At 31.2% G+C, this 7,582-nt stretch overlaps 1 non-coding gene and 1 pseudogene across 1 annotated transcript; both read right to left on the bottom strand.

The window, feature by feature from the left end:
* Nucleotides 1–6,235: 6,235 nt before the first annotated feature.
* On the bottom strand, nt 6,236–6,342 carry LOC120592137 (U6 spliceosomal RNA). The gene has a single exon (XR_005650052.1). It is a non-coding gene; the product is annotated as a U6 spliceosomal RNA (small nuclear RNA).
* A 400-nt stretch (nt 6,343–6,742) lies between these two features.
* Nucleotides 6,743–6,861, bottom strand: LOC120592060 (uncharacterized; annotated as a pseudogene).
* Between the last annotated feature and the right edge of the window lie 721 nt (nt 6,862–7,582).

Genomic DNA, 7,582 nt, shown 5'->3' with positions numbered 1-7,582 from the left:
GTTGACTTTTTTTTTTCTTTGAAAACTTTGAATATATTATCCCACTCTTTCTTGGTCTGCAAGGTTTCTGCTGAGAAATATCATTATAACCTTATCAGTATTACCTTGTATGTGATAAGTCTTTTTTCTCTTGCTGCTTTTGAAATTCTCTTTGTGTCCTTGATTTTTAAATAAATTTATTTATTTAAATTAGTTTCAAGTATGCAGTACATTGGTTAGACATCTATCTTGTTCATAAAATGATTTCCCCAATTGCTCCCTCCCTCCCCTGGCCCTCCACTTAGCCATCATATTAATTCTAACTGCATTCCCTGCGTCATGCTCCCCATTCTCGTGCTCAACTATCAACTACTAATTTGTACTTCTTTAATCCTTCACCCCATTCTCCCAGCTCCACAACTCACCTCCCCTCTGTCTGTCACCAAATCGTCCACTATATTTGTGAGTCTTTTTGATTAGTTTGTTCTTTTTTGTTCCTTAGATTTTGCATATAAGTGAAATCATATGGTATTTATCTTTCTCTGTCTGACTTATTTCACTCGGCATAATAATCTCTAGATCCATCCATATCATTGCAAATGGTAGGATTTCATTTTTTTAATGGCTGAGTAATATTCCATTGTATATATGAACCATAATTTCTTTATCCAATCATCTGTCGATGGACATTTAGATTGCTTCCGTATTTTGGCTATTGTAAATTGTGCTGCCATGAATGTTAGAGTGCATAGATCTTTACGAATTACTGTTTTGGTTTTCTTTGGTTAAATACCCAGAAGTGCAATTGCTGGGTCAAAAGGTATATCCATTTTTAATTTTTTGAGAAACCTCCATACTGTTTTCCATAGCAGCTGTACCAATTTGCAATCTCACCAACAATGTATGAGGGTTCCTTTTTCGCCACATCCTCTCCAACACTTGCTGTTTTTTGATTTATTGATGATAGCCATTCTGACAGGTGTGAGGTGATATCTCATTGTAGTTTTAATTTGCATTTCTCTGATGATTAGCCATGTTATGAAAAACAAGAATCTACAACCACAGATACTCTACCCAGCAAGGCTTTTGATTAAAATGGAAGGTGAGATAAAGAGCTTCCCAGACAGAAAAAAACTTAAGGAATTCATCACCAACAAGCCATCATTACAAGAAATATTAAAGAGTCTTCTGTAACAGACATGTGTCCTTGTTTTTTAAGAGCGGCAATGTAATGTGTCTCAGTAAAGTTCTCTTTGGGTTCAATCTATTTGGGGATTTTTGAGCTTCATGTGATATAGTGACATAGCTTCATGGCTATATCACTTCCAGAATTTGGAATATTTTTAACCATTATTTCTTTATATAAAATTTGTTTCTCCCTCTCTTTACCTTGTGAGAATCCCATAATGCAAATATTGTTTCTGTCGATGGCATTCCATAATTCACATGAATTTTCTTTACTATTTTTATTCTAATTTCTTTATTGTACTCTGACTGGAAAATATCAAGCATTCTGTCTTCCAACTCACAGATTCTTTGTTCTATCTAATTGAGTCTACTGTGGAAGCTATCTATGAAAAAAAAATTATTTTAATTTTATCTGTAGTATTCTCCAGTTCCAGAATTTCTTGTTTGCTGTAAAACAGTATACTGTGTTATGCTGGCAACAGTATCATACATCTTGTTTTTACTGTGTCTCCTTATTGCATCATTTTATCTTGTACTTGATTTAATCTTATGGGGGTTTTTTTTGTTCATCATAGCTCCAAAGTATAAAAAATCCACTGCTAATGTTGCTAGTAAGAGACCACATAAAGTATTTAACACGAGAATGAAATTAAAAGTGATTAAAGACTACAAAAGGGAAAAATCAGTTATGGTTTTTGCTCATCAGTTATTATGTCTCATTCCACTATAGCTATGATCCTAAATAATAAGAACAAATAGATAGAAGTCATTAAAGGATCTGCTTCATTGAAGACAATGAGACAAACAAAAATTTGAGAAGGGCCTATATCAGACATGCAGAAACTGCTAATGATCTGAATTGAAGACTAGACACAGAAGCATATTTTTTCTCAGCACCATGGGGATCAAAACTAAAGCAAAAAATTTGTTTGCCATGTTAAAAGAAAAGGCTGGACCGACTACAATGCTGACCAACTGCTGGCTCTGGGTTGTTTAAATTATTCAAGAATTTTTATTAATTATATAATGTGAAAGTAAGTGGTGAGTCTGTGGATGTTGATGTGAAGTCAGCTAAAGAATTTTTAAAACTCTAGATAAGCTGATTATGGAGGAAAATTACTTGCCAGAGCAAATATTCAGTATGGACAAAAATTCCCTATTCTGGAAACATATGTCTAAAAGAATTTTCATGTATAAGGAGGTCAAGTCAATGCCAGGATTCCATCCACTTAAGGACAAGATCACAACCTTTTTTCTGGGCAATGTTACAGGCTACGAATTAAAATCCTCTGTGACCTGGCACAGTGAAAACCCTTAGGTCTTTAAGAATATTAATAAGCACACAATTAGTGTACTACAGGAGCAATAAGAAATCATAGATGACCCAGATGGTCTTCCAAGGTGTCCTCATGAATTTTGCTGTGCCAACAAAATAGAGAAGTACTATTTGGTGAATAGCATATCTTTTAAGATCTTGCTTACTGTTGATAATGCTCCCAAACGTCTTCTTTTTTGTTGTAATCTTCAACCCAATATCTAAGCAGTGTTTCTCTCCCCAAACACTACCTCTTTCATCCAACCAATGGATCAAAAAGTTATAGAAGATTTAAGGCCACTTACCTGAGGAAGTCCTTTGCTCAAGCTATTGCTGGAACTGAGAAAGACATTGAGAAGACAGTGATACAATTCTTGGATTACAACATCTATGATTACATCAAAAATCTTGCTTGGTTTTGGGGAGATGTGACCAAAAATATATTAATAGTATCTGAAAGAAGACACTCAAGAGGTTTGTCCATGATTCCAAAGGATTTGCCAATGACTATAGTTGAGATGGCAAACAATTTTAACCTGAATATGGATGAAAATGACATTGGGGTGCTCCTAGAGGTGATTCCTGATGAATTGACTAATGGAGAGTTGTTGGAACTGGAGCAGGAACACATAGCTGAACAAGAGGCAAGAGGAAAGAAAAGGCATGAGAAGAAATAGAACTCCCCTAAAAATTTACAATGAAGGGATTAGCATAAGTTTTTCAGATCTTAACAATCTTTTTAAAAAGTTGGGTCTCGACGCTGAAGGGTTTATTTAATAAAAAGGAATATTCATGGTACATTATCTGCTTACAAGCAAATCTATGAAAAAATAAATAAACCAAGCAAACCAACATGGACATATTTCTAAAAAGAGTTACATCTCCTCAAGGAGAGCCTCAGGCAGGTCTTTCAGGAAATATTTTTAAAAATGCATAGTTATTATAGGAAATGACAGTTCCATTCATATTATTGCCCCTGAAGACCTTCTAGTGGGACAAGATTTTTGAGTTGAAAGATAGTGATATTGATGGTCCTGGATTGTGTAAGCCTAAGCTGATGTGTATGTTTGTGTCTTAGTTTATAACAAAAAGCTTAAAAAAATAAAATAATAGAAAAATAGAAAAAAAACACATAGATTAAGGATATAAATAAAGAAAATATTTTTGTACAGCTATATGATGTGTGTTTAAGTGTTATTACAGAAAGGTCAAAAGTTAAAAAAAATTTATAAAGTAAAAAAATGTTACAGTAAGCTAAGCTTAATTTATTATTGAAGAAATTTTTTTATAAGTTTAGTATAGCCTAAGTGTACAGTGTTTATAAAGTAGTATACAGTAATGTTCCAGGCCTTCACTTTCACTTACCATTCATCCACTGACCCACCCAGAGTAATTTTCAGTCCTGCAAGCTCCATTTATGGTAAGTGCCTTATAGATGTACCATTTTCATTTTTAATACCTTATTTTTACTGTATCTTTTCTATGTGTATATATGTTTAGATACACAAATATTTACCATTGTGTTGCAGTTGCCTATAATATTCAGTACAATAACATGCTGTACAGGTTTGTAGCTTAGGAGAAATTTAGCTATACTATATAGCATAGGTGTGTAATAGGCTATACCATCTAAGTTTGTGTAAGTGCACTCTATGATGTTTTCACAATAATAAAATCACTTAACAACACAATTTTCATAACATATTCCCATCATTAAGTGATGCATGGCTCTAATAAAACATGATAAACAATATAAATTTTGTAAATGCAGAATAAAATTAGAGGAGAAACTTCAGACATTATTACATAACTAAGAAGTGATTCAGATCTATCTAGGCACAGAACAAAATAACTCAAGGAAACATTAGCTGTAAGGAGAAAAAACTTATAATAGTAAATGCAGAATAAAGAGAAAAATAATGGTAAGAATTAGAGAAGATAATAGATATAGAAACGTCCTCCATATCATTGTTTTTTTTTTCTCCTGACTCTTTGCTATTCTTGAATATTAAAATTTCCAAAGGAATCTAGAATTATCAAGTCAAGTTAAACAGACAATTCCACTAGGATTTTGATTTGGGTAGCACTGAGTTATACTAATTTATGAAGAGTTAACATTTTCATAGTATTTTGATTCCTCATGTAGCAACAAAAGATGATTTCCATTTATTTACCTTTAAAACGGTTCCACATTAAAAAAAATGTTTATATAAGTTCACCACATTTCTTAAGATTTGTAAGTATATTATAGCTATTTTATGCTTATTACAAATATATTTTTTACATTATATTTTCTAAATGGTGCTATTTGTCTTAATAAAGGTAGTGACCTATGCATTGTGTTTAAAAAATACCAGTTACCTTGTTGAACTTTAATTTTCCTATTCTCACTAAAAAGTTTTGTTTGAATCATTTTGATTTCCTAGTATGAAGATCATATCATTTATAGATATTAGGTTTGCTACATTCTCTCCAATATTTATAACTTCTATTTCTTTTTTGATTGTATTAATTAGTTTATATAGAACAATGTCAAATAATAGGGATCACTGTGGACTATTTCCATTTGCGTTTTATTATTAAGCATGACACCGACTTTCACATTACATATTATTGCATGCTTGATGTGCTGTGTATATAGTAATGAACAAGAATTAAACAGTTCCTCTCTTCATGGAGTTTATGGTCTAATTGAAAATACAGTTCTGGAACAAGTAATTATAAGCATAATGAGTCTTTTAAAAGGAGAAATACAGGATACTTTAGAATTTAATTTATACTATAAATTATACTTTTATACAGTTATTAATATATGCTTAAATATACTTTTATATATTTTACTCATATTTAATTGCATACATTGATATATAAATATGTACATTTATGTATAACTGTATATAACTATATAGTTAAAAATATCTTTATGTAAATGTATATGTGTATACATAATTTGGATGATTATATCTATATATAAAATACATATATATTTATATAAAAGTGTATAAATAATTTGAATGATTATTTGTAAATATGTAATACATATATAATTATTATATATAATTGCATATACACACATAAATAGTTGAAGTTATACTACAAAACAAGGGAATTTCTTAATCTGGTTCATCGTTGAAGGGCTAGACTAGAAGTAACATTTAAACTGTAGCTTTCAAGGGTGAGTAGAAATTAACTAAGAGTGGGAACATGTACAAATGTCCTGAGGTAAGAATTTAATATCTGTGACAAAAACTAAAAGACCAATGTAGGGAATGTAGAGAATGCGTAGGTTGAGAAACATGGTAAATATTGAAGTTGGAAATGTAGGCAGGAAGCAGACTATTGAGGGCCTTGCAAACCATGCTGAAAACTTTGAAATTAATCTTAATGGCAAAGAGAAGTCATTGAAGGCTTTTAAACAGTAGAGTGATTAGTTTTTCTTTTATTTTTATTAATTAATGAATTTATTTTTCCAACTCCCACTTTCCTTCAATGGCCTCTTTGTTTTTTTTTTTTTCCTAGCTTTATTGAAATATAATAGACAATTAGTTGCTTGTACTTACATTGTACAATTCAATGAGTTTTTCAATTATAGTTGGCATACAATAATATATTAGTTTCAGTTGTACAGCATAGTGATTAGAGATCTATATAACTCACAAAGTGATTGCCCCACTAAATCTAGTATCCCTCTCCCCTCTTAACATGTTTATTTATTTATTTGTTTGTTTGCTTGTTTGTTTGTTTAATTTTTTAAAAAATATGGAATGTTTCACAAATTTGCATGTCATCCTTGCGCAGGGGCGATGTTTATCTTCTCTGTATCATTCCAATTTTAGTATATGTGCTGCCAAAGTGAGCACCCCTTACATATTTATTACAACATTATTAACTATTTTCTTATTCTACACTTTATATCTCCATGTCTATTTTGTAATTTAGGTTTTTCTTTTAAAAATAACATTCTGGCTGCAGTTTTGGGAATGGTTTTAAATAAAGAAAAACTAGATAAAAAAGAAAAACACGAGAAAAATATTACTAAAACTTAGAAAACAAAATTAACACTAAAGTTGAATGCATACAATAAAATAGGGTAGTAGGATTAAGAGAAATAATTTTATTTTAACAATAAACTTAAATAGGGTAAGGTTTTTTTTTGTTTTTGTTTTTTTGTTTTTGTTTTTTTAGGCAAGGCAACCCTTGGTTGACCTTACAGATTGCAAGGACCTTGTCAGTTTACAATCTTTTATTTCTTTTTTTTTATGCCTACAGCACCTGGTCTTCCTAGGTGGTCTCCCATGCAAGTACTAACCAGGCCTGACCCTGCTTAGCTTCCGAGATCAGACAGGATCAGGCTTGTTCAGGGTGGCACGGCTGTAGACAAATAGGGTAAGTATATCCATTAAAGAAAATGACTCAAAGATTGGATCAAAACATAAAATCCAACTGCATACCTTATATAATAAATGCATTTAAAACAAAATCACTAAAAAAGTTGAAATTAAGGGTTAAGGGGATGAAATGTATGGTGATGGAAGGAAATTTAACTTTGGCTGGTGAACACACACATATATATGATGTATTATTGAATTGTACACTTGAAACCTATATAATTTTATTAACCAATGCCACCCCAATAAATTTATTTTTTTAAAGTTGAAATTAAAATAATGAGCAAAAAGATACACATGGAATTTTGGTTCCAGAACAAGGTGGCATGAACTTTTCCCCATTTCTCTCTCTAAATACTACTATAACTTTGGTGTAAAAGTATCTGTTTAAGTACCTGTTTTCAATTCTTTGGGATATAAACGTAAGAGTGGAATTTCTGGATCGTATAGTGATTATATTGTTAAATTTTTGTTTTTCATAATGGCTCTACCATTTTACATTACTCTACCAGAAATGCATGTGTTTAAATTTCTCCACATCCTTGTCAGCACTTTTTATTTTCCTGTTTTTGAAAAATTATTATAACCATCATAGTAACCTTTTAATGTGCTTATTTGCCATTTGTATATCTTCTTTGGAGAAGAATCAATTCAAGTCTTTTGCCCATTTTATAATTGGGTTGTTTGTATATTTGTTGTTGAGTTGTAGGAG

The sequence above is a fragment of the Pteropus medius genome, unplaced genomic scaffold (assembly GCF_902729225.1).
Source record: "Pteropus medius unplaced genomic scaffold, Ma_sr-lr_union100, whole genome shotgun sequence".
Lineage (NCBI taxonomy): Eukaryota > Metazoa > Chordata > Mammalia > Chiroptera > Pteropodidae > Pteropus > Pteropus medius.
This window is presented reverse-complemented; position numbering and strand designations above follow the sequence as displayed.